The sequence below is a fragment of the Falco cherrug genome, chromosome 3, assembly GCF_023634085.1.
Source record: "Falco cherrug isolate bFalChe1 chromosome 3, bFalChe1.pri, whole genome shotgun sequence".
NCBI classification, from domain to species: Eukaryota; Metazoa; Chordata; class Aves; order Falconiformes; family Falconidae; genus Falco; species Falco cherrug.
This window is the reverse complement of record NC_073699.1, coordinates 95,832,415-95,850,596: the sequence shown is the minus strand read 5'-3', so window position 1 is coordinate 95,850,596 and position 18,182 is coordinate 95,832,415. Positions and strand designations below refer to the sequence as shown.

Sequence of the window (18,182 nt, the reverse complement as noted above, 5' to 3'; positions counted from 1 at the left end):
TTGACACTATTTTCTGTAAAAGAATTTTACAGTCTTCTCCCTTTTTTTTTTTTTTTTTTGGTCATACTTTTCAGCCCTTTAATTTTGTGATCCTTCTCTTAAATATTTCAAATTATCTACTCCATCTTTTAAGTATGGACATCAGTGTATTTCAGTAGCAATATTCTCTTTACCAGATGTAGAGGTGATACCACCTGTTTGCTTCTCCATGGTGTTGTCCTGTCCGTGCCACTGAGGTAGCAGTTAGCCACTGCAGTCCACTAAGGTTCTCCTCCCCAAGCTGTTTTGTGTCCTTTCTTCTGAGCTGCTGTTTCCCATCTCACGTAAACACTACCTTCTTTTCCAGGAATTTCCTGAAAGCTGTTCCTGTGAATTTTTGGACCTGCTGAGAATTATTTTTTGTAAGATAGGTGATCTTCTTGTATTTTAATGTAGTTGAAACTTCAACAAGAGGACAGTACCTTTCTGATCTGTGAGTAGTCCTGGAGAAAAGAGCTCAACAGTATGAAATGATTTGACCACACGATTTGCTGTCTGACACACTTCTACTAACACTTAAAGGCTGTCCAACAGGAAAGTCCGTGTTTTCTAATGTAAAATAGAAAGATCTCAAATCATTGGAAAGGTGGTCCAGACAAGCAGGGATCATTTGCCTGAAATATTTTTTTTTAGCCAAAAATCTACCTGACCTTATGATTTACCTAAATCATAATGAGTAGATCATGGCTAGTCAGCCAGTCTCCTTCCCGGAGGGGCTGCTCACTAGTTGTCTGTTGCAGGAAGACAATTACATTCTGTGGGAGCCACATTTTGAATCATCAGAGTGACAATGGTAAGGAAACACCTCAGCCACATCTCACTGCACCAGTTTGTCTTGATGCCGTTGCAGTATCTTGTTTCTTAGTAACCCTCTTGTAGCATGAATGTCCAGGAATTATTGTTCCCAGAAATACTGCCAGATAACGGTTATTTCCTAAGGGTACATTTGTTAGACAGTGTAAAGCAAGCATAGACATTTGTTTCAGAAGTGACCTCGATGGTGCTCACCTGCTCCCGTTTACTTCCCAGATACCTTCTGTCTCCCAGCTATCTTGCCCATCAACACAGTACCTCTTGTAGTCAGTAAGAGTATTATTTCCACACAGGCCAATTTGTTTCAGGCAAGCCAAGCTGTTTAGGTCCTGGTTAATCAAAACTGAGGTGTGTCACTCAGCCTGAAATTGCATTGACCACGCATGGGCCTTGGCTTAATTAAATTAATATGCTTTAAAACCTGAACTTGTGAAGTTAGAGTAGCTACAGTTTAAAATACGATCTACTGAGACTTCCATCCAAATAATGAGTAGGATTCCTTTTTGCAGAAGACAGTGATACCAGAAGACCAAACAAGACTCCAGGCAGGAGCAGATGTGTGCTTTGTGTTAACCTGTGGAGGTAAAGTGAAAGAACCTTTGTTTTTCTTGAACAGGACTATGCACGTACAACTATCTATAAAAAGCAATCATACTCTTGGACAACTAATACCATAAGTATTTGCTATTTTTCCCTAGTGAAATCAAATAAAAAAATAATTAAAGGTTCCCATCATCTTCAAGCTTTTTTAATCAAACAAAATGCCTGTGCAGATGTTATATGTAGGCATGGTTAAAAGAGGAGGGGAGGGATCAGGTTATTGCACAAGCTGTTTGAAGTTTTCTTTTGACCACAGTTAAATTCAAAGAGCCAATCACGGAACTTTACGCATCAGCTTTTCTTCATGGGAAATGTGTCATCCTTGAAAATTAGGATGTGTAATACCGATTCTGTAAAATAACCTTGAACACTTCAGGTGACTCCAGGAAGGTCAAATACTCATCCTCAGCAGCTAGAGTCATACTGTAATGTCTCCAGTGCACAATTCAAGATTAGGTATTTGTTAAAGCTCTTAATATGTGCCGGTTTAGGTTTAGCACTTGCTTTTGGAAGGGAGTGTAATCCACAGACTCATTTTTATGTGCGTTTTGGAGTAGGAACAGGAGATCTGGGAGTTGTTTTCTTTTTGTTGTCCTTGTTATTCTTGAATCACAGTTGATAAAAGTGAACAGACAGCTTACAGAGATCTGCATCCGTATTATCTTGCTGCTAAGCACGATCCCTTATAGATATGTTTAACCTGGTATAAAAAAAAACCCACTAGCAATGCAAAGATTGTCACTGTCAAGCAACTATGACCCTACATTTACAGTACACTAAGATTTTTCTACTATCCTAGCTATCTAGTTATAAAAAAAAAAAAGTTTTTTTCTCTCTTTTTTTTTTTCTTCTCGTTTCTTCCTCTTTTTAAGCAGCAAGCTCTGTAAAACTAAATACTAGAGTGGACTTCTTCGCTGCTGGCCAATGTGCCCTGTATGACTCAATATTCAATTCTTGTGGTCAACAGCAATTAAATCTTGAAGCATGTGAACTCTGGCAAGACGCATGGTTTATTTTTTTTTTTTTCTGCTTTGTCTTAACGTGTAGTTTAAGTGCAATATGATATTTCAAGAGCCAGCACATCCTCTGGGAAATCCATTCAAATAGTAAGCATGGCCATGTCTAAAATGGGATTTTTGGAAAAAAAAGATGATCCTATTCGTGCCTTTGGGAAGAAAAAGAAACAATTGGAAATATTTTAGTTTTTAACAGAGAAATTCTCCTATCCATTAAAAGCTACACTAAATGTAATGGGAGAGTTAACGGGCCCTACTTTGTTGATTTTACTCAAGTGAATAGTTGCATTGAGTTGGGAGAATATACTATGTCTAAATGGGCTCACTGCAGGGGGCAGGGGGGGAAAGTTGTTTGGATGGTCCTGTTAGGGAAGCAGTGTAATCTTTGGCAAGGGCAGAAGGAGCCCAAATTTCCTTTCTAACAGACAGGCTAATCAGTAGCAATTAAGAGGCAAAGTAGCAGACTAATAAAGTACACTTGTCACCAGTTGTCATCTTAGTGATCAATTCACACCTCCTCGACAATAACATCGACCCTTCAAGTGCTCTAATGACCCTGAATCCCTAAAGTGACAGGAGGATTAGGGCAAAGATAATGTTCTGGAAAGGTGCTAATGAAGTGGTGGGATTACAAGATGAGCTTCCTCCTTGATAGACAGCAAAAGGAAGAGTTCAGTCCCACTCCAGCAATGAGGTTCGCATGGGTAAAGTCTCATTGACTCCCACATCCAGTCAGGATCAGGAATTTAGTTTAATTAATTAGGGCTTTTCATTCCTTAGTTAAATCTGAAACATGCAACCGTGGCAGCTCCCTGTTTCTGAAAGTAGCATATATTTCTTAGGTAATTAAGTTTACTCTCCTGTGTTGTTTTTTGTCTTCTTTCTTCAAGTTGTGTTTTGCAGACGTTGATTGCTTGCATCATTTTAACATTGTGCAATTCATTTCAGAGAGATTTATTTTTTTGAGAAGAATATACATAACTACTTCCCCATGCACTGATCGTTTTAAGCAATGAGAAACTATGTAATTAGAATATAATGTTATACATTCAGTAACAAGATGGTACCATCTTCTTGCTCAGCATTACAAGTGTATATCTGTATATTTATAGATAGATACTGTATGGCAGTAGCATGTTGAGGTGCTAATACAGAAGTGGTATTCTTGTAGATATTGTTGAATATGCAAATTTAAATATGTCCAGTGTGTTTCCAATATAGTCAAAACAATTGTGTTCTTTAAGTGCCTTCTATACCTTGTTAAATAACATTTGAACTATATCTGTAACCTATTTCAGACAAGTATGTCAATATTAAAGAGAGGGGAAAGGGTACAACAGGCCACTTCTGGTATTTTAAGCCCCGGTCTTCATTAGATGTTACTCTGCTGCTTCATTGTAGCTAATTAACTTGTATATTGAAAACCCTTTAGAATGATTTGATACAGGGAGATGTGGGAATACATTGTGCTGGGATTAGCACATTTATATTGCTGTAGCTGCGTCCCTGCTGTTTGGGTGCTGGGGGAGGTAACCATTTACAAATTTAGCTGTATTAGGATCATTTTCAAGTGGTATAAATTCTACTGATAGCATTTTCAACAAAATCTGCTTTACTTCAGTGGGAGAGGTACAGATCGATCATTTGCTACTGCACACAAGAGTGCCAGTAGCCCTCAAAGATCAGCCTTGGGAAGCTTTTTTTGGTTTTCTTATTCTGTGATTTTGAGAAGGGGGTGGGTGGGGTGGAGTAGAGGCTTCAAAATATTGACATCAGAAAGTTAGCTGTTGAAAGAAGATATTGTAACTTCTTTGATCATCAAAATGAAATTTTAAATACATCTGTGTTGTGCCCTCTGTTCCCCTAAAGATTTTTTATTTCCTGGCTTCTAGTTTCACAGTTAGCACACAAATAGCTAGATGAGCATGCTGTACAAATTTTTCCTTTTGCACACTTTATACAAAACAGTACTATTTATAAGTCTGTAAAATATTGCACGTGTTCTAATTAATTAACTCTTCATAGAAAGTTTAGCTTTCTTTGGAAAATTGGCTCTCAAGACGGAGGCTCAAGCCTTTTTTCCCCCAATTTTAGGAGCAAAAATGAAAGTTGATTGTAATACAGAGCACAGGTGTGAACTTCCAAATGCTGAACTGAAGCCAAAGAACACGGCTCAGGCATTTCTAAGAGAAAAGTCAGGAGTGACATCCGTGGAGTAACATGAACCTGAACCAGGAATGAATGACATTTTCTAGCTTGTCATTAAACACATCTATCTTTTTAATTAGCTGAATTACATTATAATGCATTTAGGGTTATTCTTAAAAATGAAAAAGGTATTTCTGTTCCAGACTTTAACTTAGCTTGTAATATTAATTTTGAGGGAGTTCCTGTGATGTGTCATTTCTTTATACCTCAGGAGAGAAATGGAGCCACAAGACTTGTTTTGTACAAGCTACAAAAGAGTTTTTGGAGAGATGTGACTTATTGCAAGCTTGGGCTGGAAGAGAGCTGATAGTCCAGTCTAGCAAAGGAAGGCAAAACCTCTGTGCCAATTCCGATCCACGGATCAGTACACCCTATGAGGGGTAAATCCTGAACTGCAGGGATTTTTGGTTTTGGTTTGTACAAAGATGAGGTCAGATCCTATTGCTTCTGTGAGTCTGTTGAGTTTAGTACATCCCAAATGTGAGAGGGGTAGCAAGTAAAGGTGAATATGCAATAGCAATCTTTATTGCAGGAATGTGGTCTGAATTTAATATTCAATATCCATACATGTGAACCCTGTAATTTTCTGTTACAGGCCAGGTTTTGATCTTTATGGTTGCAGTACATTGGGGTAGAGGCACTTTTATGTCACTTTGATATAGCATGGCAAGCCATTTTTGAAACAATACGTGCAGTCAGTCTTTTATTTATTATTTCCTTTTGTGCTCAACAGATTGCCCATTCGAAATGGAAGAGCACGAACACTGTTGCCTCCTCGGTCACCTTGCTGTGAAGTTGTAATGTAGCAAATGGCTAATGTATGCATACATAGGAGGACTGTTTTACCCCACATTTCACACCACCATAGTCAATTCATTGGTTTCGAAGGAGAAAACAAAAACAACAGCCCTTGTCCAGCTGCAGCAGGCAAGAGCTGGGACATATGCTGGTGTGAAAGAGGGGGTAGGGCAGGAGACCCCTGCCCAAAACATTGGAACAAAGGGAGCACAATCTCCTCGGCAAGGCATGGGATGACTTAAATACCCTATTGTATGAAATATGAATGGGTCGGCATTGTGAATCGCAGCATGGGGGGCTCCTCCGCATTGCCGATTAGCCACACTATTACCCAGATTACATGGGGAAGTGGCCAAGGCAAATACAGGCAGCCTTCTGCCACCTCCTCCCTGGGGCCAGGAGCGGGCTGCCCCGACCCCTTCCCTGCTACCAGGGGCTGGGAGGGAAGGGGGTGCAGGGAAGGGGAGCGAAGCCGTAAGCCCTGTGGTTAACAAAAATATGGATTTCAAGGGAAACAGCATGAAAATGTCTTTCTGGTCAAGTGATGTACGGGTATTGTTTGCTGTTACCACACAATGTGGAAGTAAATTGCTTGGCCAAAAAAAGATCTTGCATCCTCTCCTTTTTCTCCCCGTACTCTCAGGTTAAGGAAGACCTGTTGGGTGATGATCACAAAGAGTGTGGTAGGCACCGCCTATGTCCTGCACTCTTCTCTCCCCTCCATAATCTTGCACACAGGTTAGTCCTCCCCTCCCTCCCCGCCATGCAGCTCTTACAGCCCTGAGGTAACACTGAAAACTGTGTTTATCCAGCCCAGGGCAGCTCAACAGAGTAAAGCAAGATTATTTCCGTATGCTGGAGTCTTAAGGCACGTACAATCAGCTGCGATCCAAAGTAAACTCATGTCTATATTATGGAAGGTCAGGCTGGAGAGATTGCACAGAGCTTTCAGTCTTAAAAACACCTCCACTTGCTGTGCCTAGAAAATCAGTGGTAAACTGAACTGCAGTGCTGACGCTGGCAAAGTCTCAGCTTCTGTGGGATGGTCTCAAAAGAGGCTGTATCAGAAATGATCAGCAATGCATATGTACATGTTCACAGTATGACATTTATAATGTGAAATACGTATGTATATGTTATACATGCAGGCCTAAATGTCTCAAAGGTGAAGACGTTTTTGTCTGAAAGAAGCTGCATCTTATTCTAGCTTTTCTGTTGAAAAGGTTTCTAATGTTGTACATCTTGTAGCATCTTTTACAACCTCAACCTCTGGCTCTTTTCTCCTGCGGAGAGTTAAATTGGCGGTCCGGTGCGAGGTCCCAGCTCACTGCGGCAGCACTGTTGCTGCCTGAGCCAAGATGCAGCATCCTTGCAGGGAGGAGCCCTTGTGCCGGGAGCTCTTTGACGCAAGCGACGTGCCCAGTTGCAAGGCACTCAAAAACAGCTGGGCTCCCATAGGAGACTACAGCTCCCTGGGTGTTTAGAGGGAAATTTTGGTGCCTAAAGTTGCGGTTGCACAGAAAGTATTTAAGTGGGTTAAACTGAGACCTCGTTCTCCCTGGAACAGAAAGCATCAATTTGAGACAGCAACTGGAAACATGGTTGTGAAGGAAGGGAAAGGGGAAGTCTGACTTCTGTGAATTTCTTTCTTTTTTGTTTCAGGTGACCTACTAACAAAATCCAGCACAAGTTTAGAATAGTTTGGCTTGGCCCAAATTTACATTCTTCCCTAAATAAAACATTCAGCCAAAACTTTTTCCCAAGACTAATTTGGACTGCTGTGTTGGGATTATCAATTGATGGTAAAACCGACTAAGAAACAGGCTAGCGAATGAGAATGGTAAACTCATTACTATTACATGGACTTTTATCCATGAATATTCAAGTAGTGCTCTAGTTATGAAAATAATCACAAATCTTAAGAGATCACAGAGGAAAAAAAGGGTAGCTTTCACTTTTAGTTTGATAAACAGCTGGAAGTAAAAAATGTACTCCATCCACATCCAGTCTCACTGCTATAGAAAGCAAACTACTGAATTGGTAAAAAAAACCCAAAAACAAAACTAAAGTGAAAAGACACTCAGCAGTACTTTTTTAAAAAATTGCATGAAGTCCTGTTGCTTTTAGCACTTCATACTTTTAAGTCTTCACACTTCTAAGTCTTCACACTTCTAAATGGTGGAGAACCCCCCCAAAACACAATCTCACATTTATTTCTAATCACTGGATGGAGTGCTTGTTGCTTATTGTAGTTTGCCTGTGGTTTCTGGTGGAAGTGAGTTTCTTGCCCTTTCTTTGCTGTGAGTACTGATATTGGCATCGTAACCAATTTGGCTAAATTGCATTATTTTATATAATCCAAACTCCTCAGATTTTTCACTTTGTGCCTGAATCTGCCGGGCATTGCCACTTTGTCTAGTTACACGGTAACGGTATTTCATCCAGAGCTGGATGCCTGCCTGTGCTGAAGGAGTCTCTGGGTTTGTATCTGTACATGTGTATCATACAGAAGATACAACCTCTTAGATAAGCTTGTGCTTTTCTAATACCATATTTCATTACGTTTTTGATTTGCAAAGACGTCTTGAATGCACTGAATTTTATTGATGGTTTATGGTAAAGTTGAACGAAAAGTCCCTGGCTTAGAGTAATTCTTGATTTCAGTAATTTTTTTTTTATTTATTTTTTTTTTTTTTACATTCTCCATTTGCAATGTAAGGATGCCTAGAGCTTTGTGTATGGGCACTTGTTACTTTTATCAGAACAGTTCAGTGGAATAGAATGTTTTGTTGAAGCTGTACTTTGTCTAAAAAAGGTGCAGTCTGTCCTTGCAGCCTCAACTTTTTGTTTGTTTTTATATAGTGAAATGTTGCATGCGCTACTGGTTTAACATCTAATTCCACTGGTTATTTGAACAGCAGTTATTTGAACATGTTATTGGAAATGAAAGCTCAGTTCAAATTTTTTGTTGTCTTAAAATACGATTCTCGACAGTATTGTTTCAAATATTTGCCACGTCTGCGTACTCAGGAGGTGCCCGGCGAGGCACTTGTACACACGTAGTATGCCAAATAAAAGGAGAGAAGCTTCCTAGGCAGGTTTCCTTCAGCTGACCTGTTGTTTAGCAGATGCAGAGGAGGAGTATATCGATTGAGCTGTGAGAAGGAAGGGCGAATTGATCTGATAGTGAAGTGATGCATTTTTTGCTGAGAGGGGGATTTTTCTGATGGAGAAGGAACAAATTGACTTATTGGTTAATTGAAGGAGAGGATTGACTGGGAGAGGCAGTGAGAATGTGATGAATGTTAACTGCAGGAAAGAAGGGTTTTTCAAGTATATGCACAAATATTTATTTCTTTCCTCATTTGCCTGCCTCTTAATGTGTAATGGAGATGGGTGGCTTCATTTTGGACTCTTTGGCACGCTGCTCGCTTCTTGAACTTCTGCAAAATGGGTAGGCCTGGCTTTGTGTGAAACTTTTTCTCTTTTTAAATACGACTGGAAACATTCCCACTTTAAAGTCTGCAAAAGTTTGTCGCTGCTTTTTTTTCTTAAAGCTGTGCCTTGTGCTTCAGTTTGCTGAGTCTGCCCGTAAATACTCTTTCTAGCTGTGGTTGCCTAATCCGGGACTGGATTTTAATATTTGTTAGGCACCTAACTCCCACTGAAAGCAATATGAATTAATACGTTTTTCCTTTAAATAATCTTCCATATTTCACTAGGCAACTTTCTGCATTGGTAGGACCAGAACTGCTTCCATTGCTCCTCAGTCCTTTAGGGAAGGGACAACAATTTGGTCTGTTGGCTGATGCAACATCGGTCTCAACTGTGGCAGGGGCTTCGAAGTGCTACAGTAATGAAAAAATAATTAAAATAGTAAAAGTGACACCAACAACAGTAATACTACTAGTAATAAATAGTTACATATTGGTGCCACATAAATATTAATTACTCTAATGCTTAATTTAATTTCTAATTAATTTAGAATTCATTTCCTAATTTCTGTCTGGATGAGGTTGCCATGATCTTCATGTGGCACTTTTAGGAGTCCAGAGTGTTTTCGTTCCCATTTTACAGAAATGGCGTAGAAGGCCTCCAAATACTGTCTTATGAGGACTCTATCTCTTAGAGCAACCTCAAGGAGGTTTCTGTCCTCTCCTTGGGAAATCTCTGTTTTTAATGGGGTTAGGGAAGGAGCCTATTCAGGGAATTTTCTGTGTTGTGGGACGGCAAATGGCAGAGTCCCCAGGGATCAGTGTGGTTATTGGAGCTCAGTGTTGTAATGTTACAATAATTTCCCTCTTGCAATGACATTACCCGGGGGACTGTGGGGAAACGGAATGCTATGGAATGCTTTGACTTGCAAAGAGGCTGTGTCCGTCCCTTCTTCCAGTCTGCTCAGACGTGCCACGGCCTTATTTTTGTCACCGTTAGCTAAGATTTAGCTGCATTTACAGCAGGGATATTGTAGGACTGAGCTCTGTGAAGAAATAATATTAGAATTTTTAAGCTCCCAAGGGGAGGAGGAAGGACCTTTAATTAGCGAATAATAGGTTTAGCCTATAAACTGTCCATAAAGAAAAAAAAAAGAAAAAAAAATCACCATGTGCTGGGAAGGAAATGGATAAGGAAAAAAATCTTCAAACGATTTACACATAGGAAGGAATTCTTGGGTGTGGATGAGGGGGTTGCATTGTTTTGAAAGGTATTTAGTATTTTAGAAATATAGGAACAGCTTTGCTCAAAGTCACTCATCCCAGGCAGTCACGCTTACACCTGATGTTGTTGAAGCAACACCAGAGGTAGGTGAGTGGGGGGAAAGGTATGTAGGGAAGTTTATGCAGCTGGAAAAGTTCTTTAAACTGGAATTCCTAATGGGAAACTTATGAACACACCAGAACTGAACAAATATTTCAGTATGAATAATTTATATGACAATACTACTAATGACACCAGGCTGACATATGATACAGTGAGCACAGTTTGGCTGGCAGAGGTGTCCTTGTCATACAGTAGCCCTTGCTCTGTCTTACACTGCCTGAGATTTTACCTTGGACTGAGCCAATTCATCGTCCTACTAAAGAAAAAGCAACATCTGGGTTTCTCCATAAACAAAGGAGTGTGACTAAAAGATGTTTTTCACAATTTTCTTCCTTAATAATTTACAAGTTTTCCCCTGTAGAATCTTAGAAAGTTTCTTCCGAAATCAAAAGCTTGCTCACAGATTGACTGTTCAATATGCATTGTGCATTTGTCAGGGATGCTCTAAGTGGTACGGAAGCTGACAGAATACAAGCAGGAGCTGACAGCTTCACTCCAGTTACAGCTGATTAAAGGCTGCAGGGGCCTGGGGGCCCCATCTCAAAAAGAGGACCACTGCAAATTCACCACAGCACTTCCAGTCTGCGCATTTACCATCAGCTGGCACGGAGTACTTTAGGTATTGCACTTGGTAATCAACTTCTGCCTCCAGTTTTGGAGTATTTGATAGTAGGTACAGACAAGGAGTTAAAAATGCAAGTGAGAATTACCTTACATTGTGTAGGTATGAAACAGCAGTGTAAGATGTAAGCGTTGCGTATGTTAAACCTCAGTGTACGCTTTAGAGCCATTTGTGGCTCTAAAGCAGGACTCAAAGCTTGAGGCTGGGTCCTCTCCCAAACTTCTCGCTTCCATCCCTAGCATGTACACCGAGCCCTTCTGCAGGCTGAGCATGCTGGCTGTGCAGTTTGGGGTTTTTTCCCTATGCTCTGTAGCCAAGGTGTTCAAGCGTAGCTAGGGATCCTGTGTGACCCACCAGAATCATAAAAAAAATATCTCTGTGTCAAAAAGTGCTTGGCACTCTCTGGAAACAAGGCAGAGAGCACACCTCCTGCTTTTCAGAATGTTCTCTTTTATAACTTCCAACTTGCTAGCAAGTATGTGGTGCTTGAGCGTTCGTATATACCTTGTGCCCTAGCTTACACTGAGTGAACATCTAACTGGGGAAACCTTTTCCTCTCTGTTCTATAGAAGACCAATTTTACATGATGAGTATTTTTTTTTGTTCCTTTGCTAATGTGAAGAGAACATCCCAAACAAATATCCCCTCCCAAATGTACATAATATACCACTTTTTATTTTTTTACCTTTTACTAAAATCATTAGAGAATTTTCCTTGCATTATTTCTACCAGGAGCTTTTTATTAAGCAAAACAACCACATTTCCCCTTCTGCCCTAAATTTCAGTCTTGCTTTATTAGCACCAGAGGCCAGATTCTCAAAACTGCTGATTAAAAAAATCCATGCAATCTTTAGAACAATTTGGCAAGGTACGTTTTTAAAACATTTGAAAATAAATCACAATTTGTGGCTTAAGAATCAGAACCGCAGGCAGAAAATATAGTAAGTCAAGTAATAGACATTTGTTAGCATTTTTTTTTTTACATTAATCTGTTAATATATTTTTAGAATTGCTAAATATTTAAAGCTCCAGACAGGGCTATTCTTAGGGTGATTTCTTCGCTTTAGCTGAGCCCAGGTAATGCTTGTGGTCTTCGTTTTCATTCACCTACCTGGAGACTAGTTCTTCAAAAGTGGGAGTTTGTTGAGAGGAAGACCACTGATGGGAAGTTTTTTATAATTAATTTAGACAAACTGTTGAACAATGTACCAGTATGTCAACAGAACCTTTTCATAGTGTGTGTCCTCTTGTGTTGGTTTTTAAAAAGCAGCCAGTAAGACCTGGGGGCTTTTAAACTGCAGAACTCAAGGAATTTGCTGATTTCCTCCTAAAGAGCAACAAGAACCCTATATAGGCATATTTCAGTAGCTGTGTATGTGTGTGCTTTATGTATGTGCTTGCATGTTTTTTATGTACATACACACATACATATACTTCTATACATGTGTGTATATATACTTAAATAATATAAGCTCATGTATATATAAAATATATACCATGAATACAAACATGCATATACATATATACACTCTTTGCCTCATTTTCTCCCAGTCTTTGAGACTGTCTTTATTTGTGTAAATCACTTTTTGGCTCAATTAAAGCTCTGCTGGACACATTGAATTCTGCCTCTGACGGTGTTTCAGACTTATTTTAAATTAAAGATAATACAAAAAATAATAGCAATAAAAGGAGAATATAATTTCAGTTACTGGAATAGTTTATTTTTCAAAAACATGAAATAAGAGACATAATTTAGAACCGTCACATTACAAATGTGTCCACTCCAGAAGGGATGCAGTGATGTTTTGACTAGGATTTGGACTGCCAAAAAGAGAGAGGATGAAGTGAATGCGTGTGAGAGAGACTGTGAAAGAGATCTTAGGAAAGCAAATGTGCTCTGCAGAAGTAGTTCAGTTTGCATAATTTATTTTAAATATGGATACTCTCTGGTGTGTGAGCACTCCCCCTGCCCCCCCTCTTTTCTTTTAAAAATAGGAATTTCTGTGCTGCTTGCGTTCCAATATTCCAGTTCAAACAGGGTGCCTGGCAGTAGCTCAGCACCTGTGTACTTGACTACTTACTGCTGACGAGCCTTGCTTGCCGGTAATCTAGATTTATGGTAAGTCTACCCTTTCCCTTCATCTACAAGGTCCGGGGACATTCGGGTAGCCAATCTGCCCTTAAATATGTCTCTGAGGAAATGGTGCTAATTAGTATTGGAATTTACAGCCTTCCATTTTATTGACTTGTCCTACTTTCTCCGATAATTAACTAATGAGTAAAGTAATGAGCTATGTTAGTCAGTCATGATGTTCAATTAAACAGCAAATCAATTATTGAAAATAGTTTCGGACAGCTCTTGTGTCGTCACAGGGAGTGTGCATGCATGTGTGCGTGTGTGTGTGTGTGTGTACACGTGTGTTTCAAACGCGTGCCCTAGATGTGGCAGCATCCCTCCCTGGAGGGTACCTGGCTGCGGGGGGGCTGTGTGATCACAGACAAACTGACCAGTGCTCCCTCTTGCCCATGTTGTCCTCCCTCTGCTCAGCTCCACTAAAGAGTGCCCTAATGCTGCGCCTTCCTGAGCTGAGCTTATTTGCAGGGGGTCCCCAAAGCCCAAGAAAGACAAAATTGCCATAAAATAGAGAGGGCTTTTCATGATGGGGAGGTCGGCGGAGGGGTGTGATGCCTCTGCCTCTTTTCTTGGAAATTGCCACTTTTCCTACCCGAGAGCAGGGCCACCTGTCCCAGAGCTCGGCATTACAGCAGCAGGGACTAACACACAAATATCAGTCCTCAAAGCCCTACCTCTCTTCTGGCCACAGCAACACCCAGGAGCAACAGAGAGGATGTCTGGGGGTTCAGGATTTTTCCCCTGAGGGCTTTGCATACCAGCCTGAGACGCAATTATCTATGGGAAGGGGCTTCCCGGACCATCACGTCATGAGTCCTCTGCACCATGTCTGCACGTGGGGGTGGCACCAAATCTGTGGCCACTGGCAGGTCAGGTGGTGGTTCACTGGGGTAAAGCAGTGGCTCTGGGCCTGGCCTCGGCCGTTACAGCACAGGTGGCTTCATTTGGCGTGGGATGAGCAAAGATCTTCTTCGTCAGGATGAGAAATAGACATTCATTATCTCCCCAATATTGTGCGTGCAGTTTGAAAATGTGAAAAGCCATTCCAGCAGAGAAAGCTGTAGCTGATGTCATCGTTCAGTAACTTGCCAGCTCTTCAGGTTTAATTATTCCTCCATTTGAACTTTTTACCCTTCCTGTTTCCTTCAGGTCTTTCGCTTCACCTTGTCTGCTGCACTAGCTGATAGCACTTCACACCTGCTGCCCGTAACTTCGCGTGCTTCCAAGCTCACCCTCCTGGTGACACCCAGGTTGTTGCATTTGCTGTGACTTTTAGTTCTGCTTTTGGTGTTAGGGCGTACCTCTGCGTTATTCCCACGTACAGCCAGCAAACCTGTCCTGAAAATTCAGCAGCCTGGGAACAACTTTTGCTGGCCTACTCATACAAACTTTACTCATACAACTCAGAAGTTTTGACTTGCCCTGTCAAAAGACCACTCCACTGTGGGCAACAGCAGTTTTTAGAGATGGCAGTAACATTGCATTAAGCGGTTTGATGGTTTTAAAAGGCAATAAAAATGTGAAAGTTATTGGATGGAAAATCTGGGTTGGGCTTAAAATTTTAATTTAATGTTATCAGATATGCTGAGCCAGAAATAAAGCCGTGCTGTGCTCTCGTGGTTCTGTTTGAGGAGCAAAGTGGCACAAATAGTGCCAGGCAGTGCTTGTAGGCTCTGTAGTCATACAAATGTGCCCCGTAATTATTTGTTCTTAATAACAGTCATCACATGATGATTTTTTTTCCGAAGGTACCAAGCATGCAGAAAGCTCCCCCCCACCTTCCAAACCCAGGAGGAAAAGCAGGCCAGTGAGCAAGCTGCCTAAATACAGAGAGAGGAGACTGAATACATTGGCCTTAGACATCCAATTGAATCACAATTCATTAGAGAAACAACAAGCCAAAACAAATCAAAGACAGTTCAAAAAAGGCAACATGAAGTTTTCATTTCCAAACAGTTTTAATTCACTGTTTGTGCTCTTTACTGAGAATATGCAAGGAACACAAACATTCCCATATGAATTAAATTACAATTTACATATGAATTACATTAGAAATATGAGCTACACTAAAGAGATAATTAGTGCTGTCCTGGGTTATGTGAGCACAAACAAAATTAAATAAGAACAATTTCAAAGCCAAGTTTTGCTTTGTCTTTTCAACTAAGCTGGTTTAATCAGTGATAATGACTGAAATAAATCCACTACGTATAAAACAACGCACAACATATCATATTGTGTGAAATGCCATTACTAAGTCCCATGCCTTGGTAAATCACACAGTCAAACAGGAGTACAACGACACCAATACGACGCTACAGAAAATTTGCCACTGCTGGGTGCCCAGGGCTGAAGGTGGTGGTCCCTGAGGCTTGCAAGGAAGCAGGACCCATGACAGGCCAGCATCACTGTGCTGCTCCAGAGTCACTGTGCTGCTCCAGAGAGAGTAATTGGGGGGGGGGGGGGGGGCTGTGGGGGTGTGTGTCAGGGATTTTTTAAACCTTACCTATGAATGAGAAAGAGCTGCTACAGGAAAAAAAAGCTAGTGCTAGCAGAGAGAGCAATGAGAGGGAGGGGAGCTGGAGAAGTGGGGGGTGGGGGGGTGGGAGAAGAGGAGAAAACGAGAAGGATAAAAATACCAAGCAGAAGCAGACTACCTGTGCATCAGTGCCTCAGCCCCTAAATAGAGCTATGGTTTATGACTACCTTGCCTAATGAGCTAAACTCTGGTGACCATAAAACTGAAATATAATTATGACATTAAAGATGCCTATATTTGAACTTAATTATTAATTAATTTAATGAGAGAATAGGAGGTTGTAAAATTGCTAATTAAACGGCTCTGTAAAACTGCAGACGGCAGAGGATTTACCAAATGATGAATCCCACAACAGTATTTGGGCTATATCAATATTCTATTAATATACAGTATGCCAGAGGTACTGGCTAGTACGCTACTCACAGTTAAGCCGATGTGACAGGCATACAGAGTGAAAGAAAATGAAGGACATAAAATTCCAGATGACAGCAACCTTGAAGACGATCTCTGCCCCCACCTCTGTGGCAGTTTCTGAAATCAGTTAAATAAACTCAGAAATGCAGGATAAAAATCAATCTTACCATTGCAAATGTGAATAAATTGGCTTGAAGCAAACGACCCACCTATGGTCTTAGGCACCGCGGTGTTGTGTCGCTCTCCGCGTGCGTGCAGGGATGGTCAGAGCTAATCTGGACTTAAGTGCAACAGAACGGGAGGGATGCAGCGTGAGTGTGTGTGTGTGTATGGTGTGTGTGCTCGCATGTGAAAGAGAAGCTGAGCGAGAGCAAAAAATAACTGTCCCCGTGTGATTAGTGAAATTAAGCTCAAGTGAACCTTCAGGGGCTGAATTCGAACCTACGGGGGACAATTTTAGAGATTCCCACGCTGCACTATCAGCATGCAAGGAATTTCACTGTAGCATTTGAATGGCAATACCATTTGGATGACATTCATTTAAAAATGTAGAGGAAGAGAGCAGGAAAATGTTTTCATTTAGCACTGAGCCTAATTCGAGGAATGTCAAAAGAAAATGCATGGGGGTGTCTCACCCTGCATGCTTTTAAATGTCAGTCGTGACTAATTATTGGAATAAAAGCAAAAGGAAAAATGTAAGTATCCCTTTGTAGTTTTGTAGGAAACAATGAAATGCCACTGGCCAGTGTAGCAGAAAAATGCCAGGTTAAATGTAGGAGGCATGTTTTAATATTTGCACCAATCCTTAGAATTGTTTCATACCTGCTATGTGGCATAGCTTTTCCTTTACACATTTTGTTTTTTAAATGCCCTGTTGACAGCCCCAAGAGGCAGTTTGACAAGAAAGATCAAAGATTCAATATCAAGAAAATAGGGTGGTAGGAAACTCACCCCCCACTGAAAGGAAAACGATACAGTCATTACAGTAACGTCTCCCATTTCTGGAGAATGGATGAAGGATCTTGAGGCTAAAGACAGGGGTTGTATTCCCAAGTCCTCTGTGAGTTCTGAAGAAATTACATAAAATTTCTGTGCCTGAATTTCTGCTTTCTAAGCTGGAAATAACAGCAGTTTCTTGCCACTTACCATTCATGTTTCAGAACACTAAATGGAAGCTTGCAAATAATTTCTGAGAAAGTGATCTCTAGAAGTTGCTTTTTATTGACTGGTTTGGGGCAAGACTTTAGAAAGTGTCACTTCTTGCTTTGTTTTTGTTTTTAATGTCCATCTTGGGACATATGAACAAGGTAATTTTAAGGAGCTGTGCACTTCACATGATAGTCTTGTTTGCCTTTTCTCGAATACTAATTCAGTACTCAGTCTCCCGATACTCAGAAACCTCACTGGTGGGTTTTGTATGAGTAGCTGCAGCTAAAAGAGCTGCTGCTTTAAAAAATTCTGATCCCGATTTAGAAAACTACTCTGGCTGGTTTCTATCTTATAATATGTGCAATTAATAAATATGAAAGCTTCTATGCATTTATTACCGTTGTATCATGCCCTGCAGTTTTATAGATCCAATTTCTCAAAAAATGACTTCTTTTACCAGAAATAAAACCAGATAGATTTCTTCTCTTGTGCGACCAGCTATCAAGCCTGCCCCTTGACTGGAGGCTTTTGTGAGCTCTGAACTGTGTTTCACTTGCTCAGGTTTCAATCCTAGCAAGACAGACAATGAGTTAAAAGTTGGAACTGGTGGGTTTCTAGTAAAAAGGAAATGCCAAATGACTCACCATCACCACATTGCAGGTTACACATTTAGAGATCAAAGAAATTGTCTCTTTATCTCCCCCAGAACTACCACATGGTAAACTTTATTACTGGTGGGTCATACTCTTTGCTAGAGAAATTCAACTTGCAGCACAGTGGCTGGCTTGAAACAGAAGAGGGGCAGGAGATCAGGGGACACTCTTATCTCCAAACAAACCTTGATGTAGCCATTGCAGGCCACTCCCTGTGAGAAAGAAGTATTGGAGAAAGGGTAAATATTGCTGAGAGTTATTGTCAAAGCAAAAGCCTGTTGGTGGTTGTTTGTAATACTGACTGCCATCCCCATCCAGTTATGAGGAGATCCTGGGCAGGAATGGGCAGGGACCTCCTTGTTGCAAGGAGCATGAGAGG

At 40.7% G+C, this 18,182-nt stretch overlaps 1 long non-coding RNA gene across 1 annotated transcript in view; it reads right to left on the bottom strand.

The window, feature by feature from the left end:
- The window catches only part of LOC114014691 (uncharacterized), a 32,664-nt gene extending 16,347 nt beyond the window's left edge, over positions 1 to 16,317 (bottom strand). The window contains exons 1-2 of the long non-coding RNA XR_003558289.2: positions 16,211 to 16,317; positions 16,011 to 16,118 (exon numbers count right to left, since the gene is read on the bottom strand). This is a non-coding gene — a long non-coding RNA (uncharacterized LOC114014691). The remainder of the gene's footprint in view (positions 1 to 16,010; positions 16,119 to 16,210) is intronic.
- Positions 16,318 to 18,182: the final 1,865 nt, after the last annotated feature.